Source organism: Ambystoma mexicanum, chromosome 11 (assembly GCF_040938575.1).
Source record: "Ambystoma mexicanum isolate Mex_15411 chromosome 11, UKY_AmexF1_1, whole genome shotgun sequence".
NCBI lineage: Eukaryota > Metazoa > Chordata > Amphibia > Caudata > Ambystomatidae > Ambystoma > Ambystoma mexicanum.
The window spans coordinates 582691573-582712802 of record NC_090934.1 but is presented as its reverse complement, the minus strand read 5'-3'; positions in this window follow the sequence as shown (position 1 = coordinate 582712802).

The following is a 21230-nucleotide window of genomic DNA, read 5'->3' as shown; positions in this document are numbered from 1 at the left end:
AGTGCTTTTATCAGCCTGTCCAACAAGGCTGCGTGTTGCACTGGCGTGCCGTCTGCTCGGAAGTAGCCCCTCCTTTTCCAGCGCGCTAATCCTGCGTGCACTGTTGACATCACATAGGCGGAGTCGCTGTACACTGTTACTTCCTGGTCTGCATGGTTCTCAATGGCGAGTATCAGTGCCAGTAGCTCTACAGCCTGCGCCGAATAATGAGATGGTATTTGTGCACTGACAAGTACTTGGAACTCTCCATTCGCCATGTGTTTCACTACGGCCACGCCTGTATACCTTTGTCCGTCTTCTTGGTCGATTCTAGAAGACCTGTCAATAAAGACGATCTCTCCACCTGCCAGGGCATTTTCCTTTACCCTGGGGATTTCATCATAGAATTCCTCATAATTTGCACAGTCATGCACAGGTTCTCCCTCTGTGACTGGCTCAGCTATAAACATAGCAGGGTTCACAGTTTTGCATCGCACTGTTTTGATCGATGGATTAGAGATAATCACCTCGTAGGCAGACGCTCTCTGATAAGTCAGCCTGCCCTTTGGCTTCTCTGGTATGGCGAATAGCGAGTGTTCAACATATAATGTCATGGAACACCCCATCACAATGGATGATGCCTTCTCAATGGCGAACGCGGTGGCAGCTAGATTTTGTTTGTATGAGAAGTGGCCCTTCATAACCGGGTCCAGACTCCCGCTGTAATAGGCTAGGGGTTTATAGCCCAGTGAGGTTCGCTGCGCTAGCACTGTCGTCATAAAATCGCCATCAGTATGAGAAAACAGAATTCCTCAGCATAATTAGGAATCCCGAGGACTGGGGCCTTACAAATTGCCCCCTTTCTGTAAACCCTTTCTCCATCGCTTCATTCCATTCAATTTCTTCTCTCGTCACCTGGGCCTTTTTAAGGGCCTGCAACAAGGGCTTGGTATACGAACTGTAGTCAAAGATCCATGCTCTGACATAGTTGCACAGGCCTAGGAAGCTTTGCATTTGCTTTACTGTGCGCGGCTTGGCCGTGTTCATGATAGCCTCAGCCCTTTCTGGGGTTACCTTTTTCCCCTCATGTGAGATCAGTTGCCCGATGTACAGCACCTCCTGTTGGCAGTATTGCAAGTTGTCCTTGTCTACTTTGTACTCCTTCTCAGCCAATATAGTCAATAGCTGGACAGAGTTGTGTCGGCATTGCTCTTCAGTGATGCTGCAGATTAGAATGTCATCTACATACTGCAAAACAACACTGTCCACTGCAATATTGCTTAGGTCCATTTGCAGGACTCTGTTGAAAATAGATGGTGACTCGCAATACCCCTGTGGCAGCCTCGTACTTTTCAGGCGCATTTGTCTGAAAGTAAATGACGTCAGGTCTTGTGAGTCACGGTGTAATGGAATCGAGAAGAATGCATTCTTCAAATCGATCACCGTGAAGTATTTCGCTTCAGTGGGTATATTGCACAAAATTGTGGATGGATTAGGGACTAGAGGGAACTCGGCTTCGACTATGTCGTTCAATGCTCGTAAATCCTGGATTAAATGCCAGGACCCTCCCTTAGATTTCTTGACAGGGTAAATCACTGTGTTGCATGGTGATTCTGATGTCACCAGGATGCCCTGCTCCATCATGGCAGAGATTGTCTTTGCGATCCCTTCATCTGCTTCCCTGGACATGGGATACTGTCGTGCCCATGGCAGAATCGCTCCTGGTTTCAATTTAATTTTTACTTCGCCGGCCCCCCTCAGGAGACCTACATCATAGGGACCTGTAGTCCATACCTTGGCCGGCACCAGGGCCATGTCGTTATCAAAGTATTCTGGACGTACTAATGCTAACATCATCCTCTGCGGTACCTCCCGCCTGATCATTTTGACCCAAAATATGAGACTCACTTCCACCCGCGTCTCTTCTAGGTCATGGTGTTCTTCGAACAGATCGTCATCGGTGATGTCAGTCACTCGATACCCTTCTTCGATGGGGACAATCGCACACCAAGTTCTGCCCTCATCGTCACATCCCTCAACCAATACCACTTTTCCTTGCACTGCGGCAGAGTGTATCATTAAGGGAAATACTTGTCCCTCCTCTTCGTGCATGGGTATTCTTGGACTGAATAGAAACTCATCCGGAGTTCTCATAGTTTTGTCTGCGAGGCCTGGCAACCCCGCCATAAACTCTCATACGCCATATGAGAACACTTCTGGCTCCAGTGGTATGGCTCTCATGGCTGCACGTCCGGAGTATGCTCTAATCATTTCGCACACATTTGAATAATGCATTCCTGGGGTGGAGCACACTATGCCATCCTCAGTGAATGAGATGGTCATATTCAACTTTGTCATCAAGTCCCGACCCATGATATTTACTGGGGACTGACGAGAATACAATAAAGGTACATTCATGTCCCACTCTCCCACAGAGACTGGGAGTGCATCAGTAAAGGAAACTCTGCTATGAGCTCCAGTAAAACTCTGGGTATCTATTGCCTCGCCGGACAAGGAGAACTTTCCTTCTCGTATGCACGAGCGCATTGCCCCCGTGTCAACTAAGAAGGAATATTCTTTCCCCCCTATGGTGACATTTACCCTAGGTTCCCTGTTAGGGTCTGGTGTCACTGATAGGACGGCTCACAGGGGACTCTGATGTGTTCTATTCTATTTCATATACAGGTTCGGTCTATTGTATACCTGTGGGTTTCCCCCACCAGAATTAGTGCCCTGAGACACTTGCGGCGGTGTCTGCTGGGGTTGCCCTTGTGGTATATTCCCCATGTTCAGTGGTTGGACCACTTGCTGTGCACCTTGCTGCAAGCCAGCTGCCTGCTGCTGCACGGTATAGTTTTGTGCATTGCCCTGTTATGTGGTAGCCGGTTGATTTACCATGCCTGCCCCCATCCCTTGGTTATTTTGCCACATGCTTTGGCTCCTGCACATGCGCGCCACATGTCCTGTCATTCCACACAGCCAACACACAGGCGGCGGACGGGCCATCTGTCCATCTGGCATAGTCGGACTCGCCATCGGTGCGTTCTGGATACCGTTTTGAACATTCTGTAAACCTCCTTGGTTACCTCTAAAGCCTCCCCGATTGCTCTGCCATCCTCTTCCTCCAAATCCCCCTCCTCTCGGGTAATATCCCGCGTTACCCTGATTGTTTTGTGGCGGGTGAGAGGCACGTTGTGCACTCGATTCAGCTGGACTTGTTAGCATGGCTCCCTCAAGAGCATACTTTCAGAGCTTCCTTTGCACTAGCTTCGCCTCCTCTCCCTTATGCGTTGCCTCTTTCTTCTGATTCTTTTCTTTCAACAGTCTACAGTAATGGGCAATCGTCAACTGGATTTCGGCCCACGGTTTAGCTTCTATTCCTACCAATTTTTTTTGCTGTTTTTGCACCAGTACTGGTAACCCTTGGCACAATATATGATAGAATACAGGGATAGATTTCATCCAAGACTCATGCGTTTCGAGCACCCACGCGTCTTGAAAATTCTGGATATAAAGCAAAGGATCCTCTGACTCCTTCATTTTCCGAGTCATTATAGCTTCCATATCAGATGTGTCTGGATATAGCGTACGTAGCGCTTTCCACACTGCTGCTCTACAGTTGTTAAATGGCGCCCCGTCATGAGAGGTGTTAGTTATGGTTACCCTGGGGTATCCTGCCCTTTTCCACACGTCGTCTGCTCTTTCACCAAGTATAGCAATTAGAAGACACTTGATGTCCCTTATGGCTAGAGTGACGCCCCCCGTCATTTTCTCTAGCTCATGTATCCACTTTCCGGCTCCCAAGGTCAACATTGGAAGCTTATTTTTAATATTCTCTCGGTCCATGTGTGGCCATGTAATATATTGCGGTCTTGCTCCCCCCTTTTCTAACAGTGGGAATTGGAATGCGCAATCCTCCGTTTCCTTCTCTATACCTCCTCGGTCTCTTGCCTGGGCGGCGTTCCCACCTTGCCTTCTACCTGGCAATGCCCTTGGCCTATCTGTATAGGCAGGTACCGACGCCCCCCTCTGACCGTCGGGTGTCTCTTCATGTCGGCTGGACTGTCCAGTGGACTTCGGTGTCCTATCTATCGACCCGCTTGCATCTGACCATCGTATCTCTCGGTTCCCTGGGAGTCGCTTTTTGCACCGCCTCCCTTCGTCATACGCCACTTCCTCCGCTTCTCCATCGGAGTCTGATTCTGAGTACTCCCAATTTACACAACTTCTCGCATCATCTTCGTTCTGCCCAACTTCTAATCTATCTAGGGAACGTCCCCTACTCCCACTACTTTGGGTGACATCCTCAGTGTCATATAGCTGAGTGCTCTCTAAGCGCTCATCTTTCCTTCCCTCTTGGGAGATTTGTTCCAGTCCCATCTCATTGTATATTTTATCAATTGCTTCCCCGATGCTTCTGGTGTCGAAGTCATCATCAATAACTGTCCCGCTTGTACCTGGTACTGCATCGCGTGCAGGGAAGAACTCTTCTATGTCTTCCCAGTCTACAACAGGATTGGGTATTTTCACTTCCCGTTGCAAGAATTCTAAATCTCGCACCCTTTGCCTGCGTTTACGTTCTGCTTCCTCATCCATTGCTCTTCGCTTCTTCGCTTCCTTTCTAGCCTTATCAACTTCCCTCATCCGTTCATCTCTACGTTCCTTTGTCCTTCTACTTTCCTCGTCTTCTTGCTTTTTTACCTTTCTTTCATGCACTCTCTTCTCTTCCTCTAACCTTAGCATGTTCTGCCTGTACTTTTCATAGGCTGCATATTGCGTGCGACTGAGCAGTATACCTTGCTCTTCGTGATATAGTTGTTCTCGCCTCAACCTATCCTTCTTTCTTTCCCTCTCGTTTCTTATGTCCACTTCTTTTTCCCTTTTCTTTCTTTGCGCCTCATCAGACCGTTCACTCGGCCTTGCACCATCACTTCCTTTTCCATCTAACTTCAACAGTATCTGCCCTCCCATCCATTCGTCCTTTGTACATGTTAACTTATCGGTTCCTTTCCGCTTCTTTCTCTCTCTCTCTCTCTCTCTCTCTCTATCTAGAGGTGCACTCGTTTGTGCCTGGTCCTTCATTTCCTCACCTCGCCTCTCTTTTCCCCATGGGACTGTGGAGGCTGAGTCAATTTCCTGTTCCTTCTCTTTCGTCTCGTTACTGCTACACGCAGGTGACTCATATGCAGGGTTGCTATAACCTGTGGCTGCCTTAAGCTCTCTTAGTGGGTAAAGACCCTCTGACTTACTTCCCTCAACAACTGGTTCCGGCGGGGCAGGTGGCGCGGTAGGCGTCTCACCCCCCTCCGTACATACATTTAATATCCAGTCTGCGGGGGGTTCTTCTTTTGCTTGTTCAAACATTTTCCAAAGCTCGAGAACAGCAAGGCGTTTTTCGAGCTTCGTCCCGCTATATGTGGCATGTAGGAAGGTGGTCATGTGCTGTAAAACAGCCTTCGACAATGACCCATTTTGGGGCCACGGCATAAACATCTTATTCGCGGTGCCCTTAACCCACTCCTGGCTATATTTCTTCAGCTTTGTTGCATGTTTTGGACAACTGCTTGCATAAGTGTTCAAGGGTGGAAACTTCCTCCATTCTTAGTTTCGTCTCCAACAATATTTCACACAGTTTTACTACTATGAGCGAGCACCACATACGCAAGCTCCAGTCCAACTTTTCCGCCAAGCTCTACACCAACAGTTTCGCTCAACACTTCTCAATTCAGTGGAGATTCCCTCTCAATTACAGAATCGCATAAAACCAAAATGCATTACAATTAATCAACAGTACAACAATTTCACATTTGACATATAAAGGACATAAGAAGACCTATAGGACAGACGCTTGACAGACTAGACAGACGCCAGCTGGTCATACGTATACCTGCCTTCTAATTGTTACCCCGTCATGGGATTTGAACGAACCCCTTTATGACATCTTTAAACATCGTAGCCTAAAGTCCCCCCTCTGTGGGCTCTGGGTTCAAGTTCCTTCTGGCCACTCTTTAAAGCGCAGGAACAAGGTAAATTTTCTGAGGTGCCCCCCCCCCCGATGTATTCCTTATAGTTTTTTTTTCTCGGTGCCCCCCTCCAGTATTTTTCCCAATTACTTCAGGTGCCCGGGTTGTTACCCTCTATATCTCTACTGTCTTTCCTACTTTTAACTGTATTAATCTTCTCCACCCTCCGTTACCTTTCCCCTTCTTACTCTAAGGAATAGAAGACATATGCCAAGGTAACAGGTTTCGTTGTTTTCACTCACCGATCGCCTCTTTTCTTCTCTGGAACTTCAGGATCACTGCCCCTTCCTTTTCCTGCTTTTATGGTTTTCGTCCGATCCGCTGCCCATGGGAATGAGAAGGGTTATGCTTGGAGAGGCGGGTTCCTTCAGACCCACTGCAGATTTTTTGGGAATGGTTACACTATCATTGTTCACGGGGAGCTTCTCAGCCTACTCAGCCGGAATAGCGAAAGGACTTGTGTTGTAACCGAAGGCCCAGAGTTACTTTGTGCCGTCGGTCTAAAGGTGTCTTATACTCTATCAATCGATAATCTATAATCGATGGCCTAAACCATCCTCTGCTACCAAGTGTTGACAAGGAGAGGAAATTACTGACGGGCCCATTGGTCAGTACACACCCTCAAAAACTAGTAATACAAGATAGCTGCACCATGCGAGGACAGAGTGCAGGATTCACATACTCCAGCAAGGTTCAATAATCAGGACTCAGTAAATTGGCAAAGGGAAGTCCATTTAATGATACATACATCAGCTTATGGAAATCAGCAGCATCCCGAACACCTGCCTTACCCCGACTTCCCTGAACTTTAGTCAAACAGCCTCTTTTTTGGCAAAATCCGTCATCATTGACGTCTAATTCTACAAAAAATCATCATGCAATACAATTGGTTGGGAAAGGTAACTTAAGTATAGGTGCTATATCTGTATTTTGAAATAACGCAAGTGGATTGGATAACTCTTATCGGGTGGGCGTCTACGCCCTTCCCTCTACAACACACGTGATTGACGTCACTACAAGTACGACGTCTCATTGGTTACAGTGTCTATAGGATCCTAGATTACATGGTCCCTTGTGATTGGGCAAGTTACACCCCTAAACATAAATCTCCATTTTAATTAGCAGCATGCAGAGTAGACTCCCAGGTGCCTAGTGTCCCAAGATTCACCCTTCCTCCCTTCCATCAATCAGTGTTTTAGGGCTATGTGTCAATTAGTTGGCTGGGTATGGCCTCGGATCTGTAGTCTCTCATCAGGAAAAGTTATGGCACCCTCTGGTTCTGGATGACATCAGGCGGTGGTACATCTTCGTGCCTGTCTGGTCACGTGCTGGTCCACCGTGAATCTGCTTCAGTTTCCAACCTTTTGTGCATTTAATTCTGTGTGCGCTTGGCCACCTGCATGGGCCTCTCTTATCTTGACCTTCACAGGCGGGCTGGTATTCTCTGTAATTGGAGTCTCGTGACCTCATGCTCACCTCCCCTTCTCTGGTTGACCTCGATCTCCCCGGCATAAGCCTATTTTGTTGAGTTTCGATTCTGCTCCTTCTCTGGTCTTTGCTGGGTTTCTAAACTCGGCCTGTCAGGCTATTGGCCGCCTGGGTACATTTCCGCTTTCACAAAATGGAGTCGCATGTGTACATTGTGCAGTATTGAGGTAGATATATGGTTGGCGCTTGCCGCTCTACTCTTCTACTAGGCATTGCAAGCAGTATCGATTTCTTAGCCTCTTGCATTTCAAGCTTATTTACACACATTCAACAGGGTGGTTGCTTCATCTTGTCTTATGGCACCATTCTCTTACGTTTTAACAGTGTCTCTCCCCCTGCATCCATTATCATTATCCTTGCAGTCACTACTACTGGAATTTGTGCTTTCAGTAGCTAATTCTGTTTGTTCTCGGGGCTGCTTGGGCCCTTGGTTTATTTTCATTGGCCTTCCATTAAAGCTTTAGGGGTCTCCTCGTGGACCGTGTGCAGGTGTTCCTCATTTCGTATAAGTGGCTGGTATGGCCGTCTGATAGGGTATCGTGCTGCCCAGGGTTGTCGCGTTATGGCTGCTTCAACCGGTATTGATCTCCTTACATACAAGGGGAAGAGTCCCAGTGCGGCTCTCTGTTGGTTCATTTGCTCCTCATACGTCACGTACCACGGTGAGTACCTTACTGGCAACTCGCAATGGGGGGCAGGGGTGCAGGTCATATCGGCGACCTCCTCTACAATGTTTCATGGCCAGAACAAATAAATGCACTTAACTTGTCCAAGGTTGCAAAATGCCAGGCAATATCAGGCTCTACGTTCTTGTTACTTTGTGTACTTACAAAACGTTTTACAGCATCATCTGCGTGGGTACCAGGATTGACTAGTTGGATTTTGCATTGTGCGTTAACTATTCCCCTTCAGGTAACACCTTCCCTGGTATGTCGGGAACTGCATTCCTGGGGTAATGTGCACTTAGTTAATGACACTTGGATCAGCGAAGACTATGTAGTACCTTATTCACAGGCATGTGTGTCACCTTCAAGTCCTGAAATAACACTGTACTCATTAAGTGAATGCAAAGGGTCTACTTGCATGGTCTGCGTGTTTGCAGAGCCAGTGAATTCCTGTGACCCTAGCACTAAATGCACACTTCATGTTATGCCAATTGCATTTTTCCACAGTCAAGTGCACAGTTTATCTAATGGCTCATATCTGGTGCAATTTGATGATTCCTGTTGCATGTTGCAATTGGAGTTCCAACCCTAGGTACTGTGAGTCCGCAAGTTAAGTGCTGTGGGTTTATTCTGAATCCACCCAGGCCATCACAATTCAAATTCCTACAGCGGCCTAGTCTCAATTTAAAACCATTACAATTTCTAGAATTGAGCTTGCATATGGCATGCCTGCAAAACATGCATCTAAGAGTGTGCAGCCAGTGAAGAGTCTTATCATGAAGCACACTCCATCCACAGTGGTAAAACAGATTGCATCTCTACTAGCCTCCAAAGATGCAAAAGAAGATGCCATGCACTCTTAAATCGACAGCTCACAATTAACTGGCCCGAATACAGGTTTTTCTGTGGTTATGATGGCTGCCACAAAATCTCTTCAAAAAGGGCTGACCACGACGGACACATACATTAAAACACTGATTTACTCGCCAATTAGTTCATTTGGTGGACTGCTGCTAATACTTGGGCTTTCTCTTTTGTGCTGCTCTAGACACTGTGAGAAACCTCAAGGTGTCTCACCAGCTAGTCTCCAGGGATCTGTCATCCAGGTGGCCAGGACACGGCCATCGCTATTAGATCCAGTTCCTGGGGGTGGACCAGTGCAGGAGGATCACCTGGATGGTGGGTCTTTGGGGAGTGGAAGTGGGACACAGAAGGGAGAGCTGTGGTATCCCCTTCCTTATGACACCGTTTCCCCATCCTACCTAGCAGGATATCTAGAAAGTCAACCCCTCCCCCCTTTCTTGGAACAAACACTTTTTCACAGACAGATTACCGTGAAAGACAACGGACCAACACCAGAGACGTATACCTGACATGTCCCAAGACAAGGGTCAGGCAGAGTCAGGCAATTGCAGATAACTACACACACCTGACTTCCCTTTCACTTCCCCATCGGGATAAAAGGCAGAGCACGAAAGCACAATCTGTGCAAGGCCAAACGCACAAGGAAGCAGCTATTCCAGGACAGCACTTCAAACGGAGGAGAAAGGCAGAGAGACCTGAAAGGACAACAAGGAGGGAGTTGCCCTTGCCCTTGCCCTTTTCAACCCAGACCTGCGTAGCCTCTAAATAGGGAAACGGAAGACCAGGAATCGCAGCTTGCTAATGGTGCAAAGGATATCAGCGTTACATGGGACCCTCATGCACCTACAGCCAGGGTGGGGACAAGAATTTGCCATCGTGGTTTCGTCCTTGACTCCAGAGGCAAGAGACACCAACAGAGTTCAGCACAGCCGGTGAGTCGGAAAGCGCTGATAATGGACTGGACTGTGTTGGACTCAAGGTTATGAAGAGCAACATGGTATGAGAAAGAATACTCAAGTAAAAAGGTCTTTTGTGAGTAAAATTTGCATCAGATTTAGATTTGTCTGGCGTCACATGGGCGCTCATTCGAAGGACTCTAACCGGTGCCCCACTCCTGAACATGGAGAATGTGTTGAATAAGGGAATCCAAGTGGTCCTGCAGCGGGCTATGTCAAATCCTGTGCATAGTCAATAGTCTTCAGTTATTATAGAAACTACAACTACCAAGAGGCCTAAGGGAAGGCCGGCGTGAGGTGTCAAAATTATCATACGAGGGTCAAGCCAAACCCCTTGTACAGTTGAAAGGTTTTGACACGTTGTGGAGGCAAATGTGAACCCGACTGAGGGATGCCTGCGAACTAGGGTGATCAGTAAAACACCTGTGAACATTTTGACGACAAGTGTGAACCCACTGAGGGAGGCTAACGTTGAGAGAAGGATCAGAGCCTGGCTGAGGGGGGTCCAAGGGTGAAGGGTTATCACCCGGCGTGAAGATTAGCAGAAGGAAATTTCGTTTTATTGTTTTTGGCACATCAAGCCCTCTGAAGCAAGAGACTTTGTATGAAAGAGACTTGGGCACAGAAGGCTCTGATAATGAGAAAAGGAACTGTAACCTCGTGCCCGAGAAGCACGGGAGTGTGCTGTGCACAAGAGTCCTGCCTTGTCCGTTGCTAAAACCATGGGGAAGGGAGACCCCGGCCATAACATGCTGACTTATCATTTTGGGAACAGTTCTTTCTTTTCTTGTTAACATTATCCCACACTATTTTGTAGCATAGCAGTAAGCAATGCCAATAGTTTTCTTATACTATATGCCCTTTTTATTTGACTAGACTCCACTAGTTTTATTATTATTTGATGGTCGTAGCTTACTCCCATCTTAGTTTTAGGTTTAGATTAGACATTTATCACACTGATTTTACAGTTTAATAAGCACCCTTGAACTGTGATCACTTGTGTCTATCTTACTTTGATACCATGCCTTTCTTACAACACTGAATTGTGAATGTTCGCAACATGAAACGCCTCGAAGCAACTCGTTTTTGGTTCAGAGCTGAGCTAAGCAGACGCCTTGGTACCAGCAATGTGCTGAATTTCAAAAACATTTCATTTTCTCATTGATCAGGAAGAAGTCAATGGTATCAGCTATTGCAAGGTACTCGGTGTGCGCCAGGGAATCACTTCTTTTCAAGAATGTGGGGTCATAGTCTCATCGTCCAGACTTGCATTGTGGCATACTCGACTTGCGAAAACTTTGTTCGTGAGATGTGTGTGGCAGCCAGATATTCTTCCCTCAAGTGTTCTATTGTGATTTCCTTGAAACCTCCAAGAAGCCACGGTTCACCATAGGAACTTTTCAAGGAAAAGGAAACCTATGATATGATATGATATTTTATTAATATAGCGCCTATACACAATGTGTTTCAAAGCGCTTCAAGGCAAGGGAGGGAACAAGGGAAAAAGCAATGACATTCTTACAGGCCATGAACAGTAAGAATGTGAAATTAACTATCATACTCGGCCTGACGACATTTCAGATAGTGCAAGAGCTAAAACATAGATAAGGAAGGGTGGGGGAGAGTGGGAAGGAAATGGAAACAGACAGGCGACTACCGTACTAGGCCTGACGACATTTCTGGTAGAGCCGGAAAAAAAAATAGAGGTGAGGGAGAGGGGTGCAGAAAGGTAGGGGAGGAACAAAACAAGCGACTATCATATTAGGCCTGATGACATTTCAGATAGTGCTGGAGGGGGCTGGGGAGGAAAAAACCAGTAAGGGGAGGGAAGAGGAGACAGACGAGGTTACTATCATACTAGGTCCAAGGACAATTCTGATAGAGTAAGTGCATAGAAGAAAGTAAGGGGAGGAGATAGGAAAAGGGAGAAGGGAAAGGAGGAGAGAACAGAGAGTTAGCAGTCAAAAGAGTGGAGAAGCAAGAGGGGAGAGTGAATACAATTGCAGAAGTCAGTAGTAACACATAATGTTGCAAGCCAGGATACAAGATGAAGATGGGAGCAGCATGATTCAGGGCCACCATGAGTACAAGATGCAAAAGAAGTTCAGCATGAGAGTTGAGAAAGGGTGACGCACCATGAATGAATGAAGTCCGTAAAAGTCAAATCCAGCATTGTCCGCAAGACGGTGATGGTGAAACCAGAATGTATCAGGACAGACTCCTGCAGAAGTAGGCTTGAGTGGGGTGTGGGGGAGCAGGGACTCAGAGAATGACGAAAGCAATGACTATATCTAGCTGTCTCCCGTGAGACCAACACACCAGCAAGTGAAACAGCTGTGCCTCCAGGCGCAAAGCCTGATTCAAGCCAGACACAAGATAAAACATGCCTACTCTCAAACCCTGGGGCCCAAGGAGCTTCCACAGTCGAGACAAGTGGTGGATGCCTCTGGCTCCAGGAGTGCATGGCAAAATAAGCCAATGGCCATGTTCTTGCAGAACGCTGACATTAAAATCTTATTTCCTTCACCACTTTGCTTCCTAACGTACATCAAAAGAAGATTAGCAGAAAACCCTGAGATCAGAAAGCCTGAAATGTTGCGGAATCCATCACTACTGGCATCACAATCAGGTTCCACAGAACTGAAAATATACTGCGTTATACCTCAAGATACAAGTTTGCACACACAGCATACATATGTATTGGATGACCTCCACTTGCAAATCACTGTGGGTAATAAAGGCACTCACATTTTGGTCTACCTCAAGGAGCACAAATTTAAACTGTGGACACTTTACACATGTGGTCATACGCTCAAGATCACATGTTCTAAAGCACATTGGGTCTGAAAGCCAGGAGCCAAGTTATGCCAGTTAATTTCTAATGGGTTCCTAAAGAAGCCTGTGTCTTACCTTGAAACTATTACCAGCAAGGAGTTCGAAGTAACCTAATTATCTCAAATTAAATACATGCATTCATTCATCTATTCTTAGCTATTTCCAGTAACAGAATATTGAACTTATCCTGAATACCTCACTGTTAAATATATGTGTTCAATTATGCTTGTGTTAGCCATAACTGCTAACTGTTTCAAAGTGTGATGCATTTATTAATTTGATTTTTTCTAGCACCTACAATATGTTTCGAGGCGCTCATGCATTCACCAAGCAACTCATTTACTTGTGCATGCAGCAATTATTATTCACCATTGCTAGGATGTGTATGCTTTATTTTGTGCCACCAACATAGGCGGCCTGTTTTGCAAATATAGCTCCTGGAATTTTTAATGTTTTCACAGTGCTACACATCTCTGATCAAGAGAGTACTTTAAGGCAATGGCGTTGTTTCCTGTTCCTGTACACTTTTCCAGATGCCTGGCTGCCACCAATGTCACATGTGTGCAGTTCAACGCTGAAATGACATTAGATAAGTGGGCAGCAACATCAAAGCAGGCCTTTGTTGCATTTACCTGTGCAGGGGTGTTGGGCAGGATTATGTGCTCGGGTGCACGCTGCATTAGCGGGTCCAGCGCCTGGCAAAGCACAATACTAAACTTGGGCTGCAACATGCAATGCAGCATGCCCACAGTGTGTTGAAAGATGCTTGACACACTGACACAAGCGGTTGTAGGTGAAAGGGTCGACTGCAATTGATTCGAATGCAATAGTTTCGAGTCAAAAGGACAGAGAAAAAAAAAAGTTTGAATGTTTTTTGTTTTTTTGTGGTGTGGTTATTGCGCTGGGGGATAGATATATATCACAAAGACACTGTAGAGTTGAAAATAGGTCTCTAGCTATGAAACTGGATGAGTTATGCAAGATATAAAAAGGTACGCTTTGAGTAAAATGAAGCCGTGAAATAGGAAAGGAAATCAGTTGTGACGAGAACAGTTTTACTTTAAACAAGAGTATTCAGACTAGACCACCAAAGATGAACACAGCAAGATCCAAGGTTGATTCGCGAGTTCAACCCTGTCAACCCAGCGCCCATCCTTAGCGGAAACCAGTCCGATCACTCGATATATGACTAATGGTTTAGGATTACACAAGACAAAATTGAAAAGAGATGGTGCTAGCACTTAAAAATTAAGGACAGGATGGGAGGATAGTTCTAACAGTTTCAACAAGTTATCAGGGTAAGATAGGATTGCTTAGAGAGTGGGATAAGGATAAAGGCAAGACAAGGTAGGCTATGTATTTCTAAGGGGTAGGGATCATACTCACAGTCCACTTTCTAGTTTTGGGATTTTTGGACAGTCAACAGGGTCGGGTCACCACACAACTGGCGTGCCTGGCAAAAGACAGCTGGGCAAGGTCTGGTCACCGGTAGCGAACAGCTGGGCAATTTGGGTCAATGGATGGTAATTCTCCTGGCAAGCCAGGCTGGTTCAGGATGCTTCCCAAAAGAACACCACAGCTTTCCCCTTTGGTTAATTGGGATTTTAGTGGGATTTCAGAATTGAGACCTTGCTGGAAGGGTCAGCAATGCTTAGGCCTTGTAGTTGGGATCAGCAAGATGGATGGAGCAGATCAGGAACGCAGCGCGGGAACTTCAAGAAGAGTGTGTGTGTGTAGAGTCTTGTCAGGGACTCTTATTTATAATGCATAGTCACATCAACAAAGTATATGGTTGGGCAGGCTTAACTAAGCACACTTCTAACCGACTGGATTGGTCAAGGGTACTAGTCCCCGCCTCGCTCTAAACTGGTTGGATTTCAAGGCATAATGTCAGATTTATAATGTGAGTTTTACAATGTTCAAAAACCTCCCACAGTTACTTTAGCTAAAATCTGATTTTGCCACAAATGGTACATTTATACAGTTGAAGTCTCTTAGCAACTTACATAAACAGGTTACATATTTTATGCAGACAATTCCACTCTAAGTCTGAAATCTGTGAGACATTGTTTCGCCCTTCTAATACTTTTTGGTAATTTTGAGTATGAAAGATTCTGCCTAAAATTCTCTAACTTTATCCACGTGTGTGGATTATGATAAGGGAGGTAAGTATTAAAATGTGCAATGACATTGTGGCTACTTTCCTTATAATCCCCAATTCTTTGCCATTTCTGTCCCCAAGGTGTCAGTGAATTCTACAATGTCTCAAATTATAAACCCCGGAATCACATTTAAACTGTGAAATTTTCGCATTTTTACAAAGTCCTGCTGCAGAGTAAATCTTTACATTTTTATTAATAAATATTCTTTGGAGGCAAATGTTCAATCTGTTCCCCATGTGTGGGCCTGCCTTCCAAGCCTACCCCCTTCAGGGGCAGGGTCATCATGTAGATTCCCTTGAAGCTTCCTGTAGAAATCACAAGGAAGTGTGACTTTTTTTCTCACATGTCCATATCCTGAAGGTTCCATTGTCAGAGGGTTCAGCCCTGACCAGATTCTGTCCAAACTAGTAATTATCACTGAAGTGTTAGTATGTACTGAGAGTTTATGATGGTTCCCTTTCTTGGGGAAGCCTTAGCTCTGCCAACTGGAATAACCAGTTTTTGGAAGCTTGCACAATCTAGCCAAGGCCGTTTTAAACCTTTATTTTCTTTTATTTGGCCCTGAATAAAAAATACAAGCCTGTTGAATAGACAGCCCATATGTGTTTCCCAGCAGCCAACCCCTCCTCATTGCTAGGCACAGACAGGCTTTCATTCAACATTTTATTTTTCTTTAAAACTGTCATTTTTTTTCTTTAGTTTGCAAAGCCCATTTTACACATGTGGTGCAAGCTGCTAGTACTTACTTTGCCTTTTAAATTCTATTTGACTTTCCATCTGGATTTCCACAATGTTTTGCAGACATAGTTATTTTCTTGTGGGCATTAGTTTATTTGAAGTACAGATGCACTGAAATTAACATAGCCCAGATAGCTGGAGTTTCTTTGAACTACTGATGTTTGACACTTTGTAACCCAAAAATGAATGTGCTTCTCGTGCGGGTAAATGAGGTTTCTTTGGTGATTCTTCTCAGATTTGGTTTGACAGAGCCTGTCATTCAGGGGTCGGGCTTGGTTTTGCTGAAGCACAGTGGGGATATGAATGGAGAAACAGGGCCTTATTAATACAGTAGTTTGAGGAAGAACCGATGAAAATAGCATCAGTACAGCATCAATTTTAAAGGTGAAATGCTTCCTTTTTCAATGGGAACTATGGGCTTTCAGCAAAGCAGCACTGCTTTTTCACTCTATTCCTTTTGTATATGTCAAAACACACTGGAAAGCTCCCTCAGTGTGTCCCCTAGTTCCATCCTGCCCAATATGTGCTTGACAAGATGGTGCAGGCATCTTTTTGTTGCTGCAAAACGCAGTTTTTAGGCCATGGTGTTCACTGGAACCAGTGCAACCATTGTGCTGTTTCTGCAGAAGCGCAGCTTGGTTTTGGAGAAATTCTGTTCAATGGGTCAATGTAGCCCACAGATTATCCCCCTGACTCTTCTGAGATCCTTGTCGAGGGAGAGTAGGGCAACGTGGGCTTCATCAGTTAGGAGTCCTTCTTCCATCAGAGAGCATAATGCCATGATTCTCTCGCTGTCTCTCGTTGGAGCGTGGAACGACACCCACAGCTTTCTCTTGGATCTTCGTTTATGGTGTTGAGCAAAATCCCCTGATTTTCTTTGATTTCTCCCTTCCAGGTCACCGGGGAGGTCCTCCCTGGTCTTTGAATAGGCGTAACCAGTTTGAATGTATTAAATAATTAAGAACTGGTTACTTCATTTTCCCACTAACTGCCTTCCGATAGGGTTGACAGCAGTGGGACACGCATACTTTCAATAATGACAATTGATAGTGAAGAAAAATACTCCCTGTTACATAATTATACTTATAAATCCATTGTTCCCTTCTGATTCTTCTTTTTCTTATTCTCATGCTTCAGATGTCTCCTCTATTTGATTCTCTCTTGGTTCCTCAATTTGCTGCAAAGTGTGCTTAGGGTGACAATTCTTTAGCTGATTAATATGGATCCATTTCTCTTTTGTCAGTTCTACTTTGGGGATGCGGATTCTGTAGGCGACAGGTGAAATTTTATATACAATTTCAAAAGGACCACACCAAGTGGGCAAAAATCGGCGCTCTTTGGTCTGGTTCCTTTGGAAATTATACATGTAGACCCTGTCTCCTACCTGGTATTCCTTTTCGGTTATTTTTAAATCATATTGAGTCTTCATACCCTCTGCAGATCTTTCCAGATTCCGCTGAGCATATGCAAAAGCATGTTGAAGGTGTTTTCTTAGATTCTCAACATACTCATGAGTTGTGGAGGCGTTTATCAGTGTCTGCTCTTGTGTTCTATAGAGCAGATGCTGAGGTAGCACCATCCGTCGTCCAGTCATCAGCTCAAATGGAGACATCTTTGTTGCAGAAGGTGTAGATCTGATGGCCATCAGGACAAGCGGTAATCGGATGTCCCAACTTGGCCCACAGTCTGCCACAAACTTTTATATAGAATGCTCACAATGGTTTTATTGTACCTCTCAACTCCACCACTAAAGGACAACCGGAATGCAATGTGAAGTTTCCTTTTTACCCCAAGTATCTCCCACATCTTTGTCATCAATTTGCAGGTGAAGTGACTACCTCGGTCTGACTCAATCCTTTGGGGAAGGCCAAAATGTGAGAAGATGTGGTTGATCATCAGGGCAGCTGCTGTTTCTGCCTTGCAATCTGGGGCCGGGAGACATTCCACCCATTTGGTAAACAAGCATGTTACGGTTAACATGTACTTATTCCCCCTAGAGGAGCGAATCACTGGCCCGATGCAATCTACTTGTAAATCTGACCAAGGCAGTGCCATCCCCCTCTTCTGGAGGGGAGCTCGGTGTGTGAGTGAAGTTGGCTGAAATTGTACATAAACAAGACACCCCTTCAAGTATTGGTCGAGGTCCTGCCCCATGTGTGGCCAGTATGCAACCTCTCGCAAGATTTCTAAAGTAGTGTGAAACCCCTGATGACTGGCTGTGGCCGTATCATGGGCGTGACTTAGCATCAGGCTTCGGAATGAGGTAGGGACCACCCACTGGTCACAGCTAGATATGGATCTCCTTACCAACAAACCGTCTTGCATTCAGAACATTTTTGGACATTTCATCAACACCCTGAGGTCCTCTTTTCCAATGTAATTGATATTCGTCAGGGGAAAGGTCTCGGGGTCCTCAATGTTGTGGGATGTTTTCACCCACGCATCCAAGCCCTACAACAGTACTGTGAATTTCTGGTAGCAGAAACATCAGAATGGCCACCGGAAAGCATGCTGCTCGCCAGAAATCATCCAAAAATGTGCAGTCAAAATCTGAAAGATAGGCTGCCATCTACTTTTGCTATGTCAGTGAGCACAGGAGATCACTGCCTAAAACCACCATTGGGATACCCAAACAGTAGCCTGAAACCACTTGGAAAAAGCAATGCTGATTCCAAAGGAATACAGATCTGTTCAAAAATCTGTTACTTGGTGTCAAAAATTGCTAAAATCATGGCTCACAAAACCACCCAAAAGATCCAACCTTCTCAGGGGGTGTTCCACATTATTCTACTGCAAGAATCCACATCAGTACAATATTAGCAATAATCCTATGCTATCAAAGTAAAATCCCTTTTAAAAAATAGACAGCTGTCAACATGGGTGCAGTACCGTTGCTCGCATCCGACAGGGGCTGGCGATCTAAATTCTGACAGGAGAGCTGTATTTCAGAAGCTGAATATGCCAAGGAAGAGAATTCCATCGAAATGCCATATAGAGTGCCACCCAGTGATTTCATGTTGAAAAAGACTTGGTTTAACGTGATATTGCTTATTTTAAAGTTTATAATGTTATATTTTTTTTATAAGGAACTAAGTTGCAAGTGACTAGAAGGCAGCCTGATGCAGTTCAGACTTCAAAAAGTTTGCTTTCCCATGAGAACCCTTCACACCTCAGGCCTATACACCAGAAGGCAGGCTATAGCATGGTCATGTTAATCAGATGGAGAGTGGCACCCAGGTCTGCTGCCCTCAGTCAAGACAATGGATTCTTTCAGCTGAATAGGATATGCTGATTTGTGTTTCCCTGAACAACTGCTCTGGGAGAAACAAGACATGTGACCTCTGAGTCAGAGCCAAGCTTCTGGGGGCGTAGATAAACCAATGGGTGAATTCAATTGAGAGCAAATATGTTTTATAAAATTGCAATTTACAAAGTGTTCCAAGCTGACAGAAATGTACAACTTTGAGAGTCTTAAAATGAAAAATGCACTCACAGTTCAAGACTAAGTTGGACGCCGTAGGATGTTCTGAGGCTAAGCCCTGTAATTATTAATATTGTGGATGCAGTGTTTATGCTAGAAACCTAAGAACTTCCAGTAATATGCTCAGAGAGGGTGTGTAGGTCTGGGTAAAATTGGGGCCGGACCAATATTGCGAAACCCACTAAAATCGCGAATAAGTTGTCATTTCTGAACTAAAGCTCTTAGGAAATTCAGAGTTGGAACAGAATGCACCTTAATTAATCTGTGATGTGTACATGTATTCTCAACAACTTGTTTATCTGGGAAACATGTTTTATTATGAAAAATTGATTTGCAAGTAAAAGCAAAGGGGAGTTTCTTCACTAGATTGTAAAATGGCAGCATCACTCTGACTCATTCTGACTCACTACTCCTTTCTCCAGTCAGGGCACAGAGAATCCTCTAACCTATCAGGATCCTCAGAGGGTTGGGCATAGAAAGTCAGCCTCCACACCCACTTTGAAAACACATAAAAAGAGACTGCTGAGACCCAGATAGGGACTTCTCTTGCCACTACTCACCGATTCCTGCGAAGCACTCTACCAGACCAGATCCAGACAAAGACTCCAGACTCCAGAGACTCCAGATTCCAGATATATTCAGAGACCAGAATCTAAAACCCAGCTCTAGAACCTTAAGCAGGGGCCTAACCCAAAAGCTGAACTCTTCTCAGCAGGCCTCAGAATCCAGCAACCTAACCAAACTATTCAACAGCCTTGCCGTGCTGTTCGCTTCTAGCCCAGGACCCCGTGCCAGAACCGAGATCCAGAGAAAGCAGAGCTGTGTCCAGAACCCATCAGATCCAGTTCAAGAGACCTGACCAGAGGCCGTGCTGTGAGCAGAACCCAGAGGGCCTGAGACCTGTCCGGTGGCAAGAGAACCACAGCCCAAACCTGACCAGATCTGTGACGAGGTCCATTCTATTCCAAAACTAGGAGTGAGTATCCAGTCTAGAACTGTACAGAACCAATCTCCTAGTCTAAAGTAATTTTATCCCATCCATTTCAACCTGTCCAGAACTGCATTCAGAATTTTGTGTCCATCCTGTGATTTCAAATCTGTAAAAGCGTCATCTGTCATTCTGAAATCTTGACTTTATTTCTGAAACTCTACCTCCACAAAAATGTCTGTATCATTTGAACCGTATGTCCTAGAAGCGATATTTAACTCTCATTTTAGAGCTAGGATCCTCAGCTTTCCAACAAACCTAAAATGACATTCCAATTCTTTATATTTATTCTGTAATCGCAATTTACGCACGCAGAAAAAGTGATGCGAATTGCAATTTAGCTCCATTTCATTTTCTGTCAAAATAGCTGTCTTTTGCTTGCAACTGCTGACTTTCGTTTTCAATCTGATAATCATTCATGAATCATTGCTAGTGTTGACCTGTACAAATCCAAAGTAACTATCACCTACCCTGAATCTCCTTTAGGGCATTAAAATCATTTTAGCATATTTTCACTTCATTGCAATCACATTTAAAAGTATTTTGCCTGTTTTAAAATCATACCTGTCTCTCTAAGCTTGCTGGGGGGAACTGGAATTGAACTGCATCCGTGATTGTATTCCTGAAACCTGTGTGTCCTCATTTCCATCGCTTCCTATTGCACAAGGGGGGAGTGAGTTGTCACAAGGGAAAATGTGATCATATCATCTCTTGTTGAAATCATATCAAGTTTATTTCTGTGTTGCATTCTTTCCCACCTTGCATTTCCTTGAAACCATACAAAGTATTCTCTGCTACCTTATCCTTTTTATACCAACTCCTAAGTGATTAAAGAGAGTGTGTTATTGTAATTTTACCCATTGTTGACCACTATTATATTCATAAGTGTGCTATCTGATATTATTTTGTTCATAAAAGTGTGATATATATATATTGTTTAATTTTCCAATAAACCTTTTTAATTTGCAAACAAACCTACTTCTTGGCTCAGTGAGGTCAGGGGGATTCAAAGAGAGGGGCGTTATATAAGGGTTCATCATCCAGATTTAAG